This window comes from Betta splendens, chromosome 1, assembly GCF_900634795.4.
Source record: "Betta splendens chromosome 1, fBetSpl5.4, whole genome shotgun sequence".
Lineage (NCBI taxonomy): Eukaryota > Metazoa > Chordata > Actinopteri > Anabantiformes > Osphronemidae > Betta > Betta splendens.
In genome coordinates this window covers 3,403,097-3,405,087 of record NC_040881.3, presented here as the reverse complement: position 1 = coordinate 3,405,087, position 1,991 = coordinate 3,403,097, and positions in this window count along the sequence as shown.

Genomic DNA, 1,991 nt, shown 5'->3' with positions numbered 1-1,991 from the left:
AACACGCCAACAGCTACACTATAACACAATAAGACACCAACACACCAACACAACAACACGCCAACACAACAATACGCCAACACCAACACACTAACACACTATCACAACAGACCAACACGCTAACACAACAACACGCCAACAGCTAAACTATAACACAACAAGACACCAACATAACAACACGCCAACACCAACACACCAACATACCAACACACCAACACACCAACACGCTAACACCAACACCAACATGCCAACACCAACAGCACGCTAACAACAATACACAAACACGTCAACACGCTAACACAACAACAGACCAACACCAACACACTAACACACCAACACGCCAACACAGCAACACGCCAACAGCTACACTATAACACAACAAGACACCAACACAACAACACGCCAACACCAACACAACAACACGCCAACATAACAACACACCAACACCAACATGTCAACACAACAACACGTCAACACAGCGCTGCCTGCGTGTAAGAGGGGAAGGTGGGCTACGCTCATACGGATGCGATGCTCTGTCCCGGTGTCTCTCCTCCCGGTGTCGTCTCCTGCCTTTACCCTCAGCAAACTGGTCCATAGATCCTCCCCTTTGACATTTACGGCGCAAGCTTTTGTAGTTCTTATGCACACAATCAAGCACGGTTAGCAGCAAGCTACGTGTCCGGTGTTTATGACACCCACTGGTTATTATTAATATCAGCACGTTATCGTTCACCATCCTCTAAATATCTGCAGCAGTAGACTAGACACTTATCGCTCAGAGGAATCAGATGAGATTCAATTTAACAAACGCTTGTTCTAACAAGAAAATTCATTAAGATACAGGGGTTTATAATGACTTTTACTATCAGTGAGATTGAATCGCAGTCACCTGGAAAATAAAGGAAATGATGATTATTAGATTCCCCATGGGTTTTGCTGGGTTTCTGTCAAATACAATACTCCTTCCTCACACGCTATTTCGGTTGCCTTGCCCACAGACTAGCCCGAGTAGCGGCTGCCCACCCTCAGAGCAGCCATCGTAGCCGTTTGTGAACTGGAGCGTGTGCTGCACCACATGTGAGGCTGAATAGCGGGGGGCTGAGTCTAATAAAACCTTGCATTTCTGTAAATTGTCATGCAGAGGGAGAGATGTGAGAGCTACTTCATGTGCAGATATGCAAATGCGGCGCTTTTGAGTGTCAACGTGTCAAAGGAAGTCCCAGTCAGTACAGAGAAATTAAATAGGAATGAAATTGTTGGAGATCTTTCAAGCCCGGGCGTCAGTTACCACGCAGCTGCTCAGGCTCTGCTTTTAGATGGAGACACAGGCGCTAAAAGGGGAAAAATCTAAGGGAGTCGCACAGAAAAATGACATTATCATATGTTAGAGGATGAGCACAGGCAGCGCGTTTTATGATCATCTGATGTGCTGCTAATGACGTATCATTATGGCAGCATGCAAATTGGATGTGCATTATCACACAACGTGACAGGAAACAGATTTAAAAGGTCACTTTATCCAACCTGCAAAAAAACCCGAAAACAAACCTCATTAACCCACACGAGTCGGTGCGACAGCTCAGCTGTTCACCCGTTTGTGCCGAGCAAGCAGTGCCAGCGTTGCAGCGCGTCCTCTGTGTGGCCAGACAACATGTGAGGCTGTGGAGGTCACGGTGATGGATGGGTGCTAAGCACGCTGGGAGGCAGGATGCCACAATTAGCTCCAGTCTGCAGCCCCACAGCCTTCTACCACCGCAACGCAGACACGGGTTCATTAAAGCATGATTAGTTTAATACCTTTAAATGTGTTGCACTCTGCTACCTTTTAAAACCATTGTTTTACACGTCCAGCTGATACTGAGAAAGCCTCTGTTCAGAATCCACCTGTCAATAGGTCCAGTGCTCATTCATTGACGGGGGCTCTGCTAACTCCTGCGGGAACGGTTTGTCTCTTCAGCTGTTAAATGCTGCACCGTGCTCTCCAGCTGGTC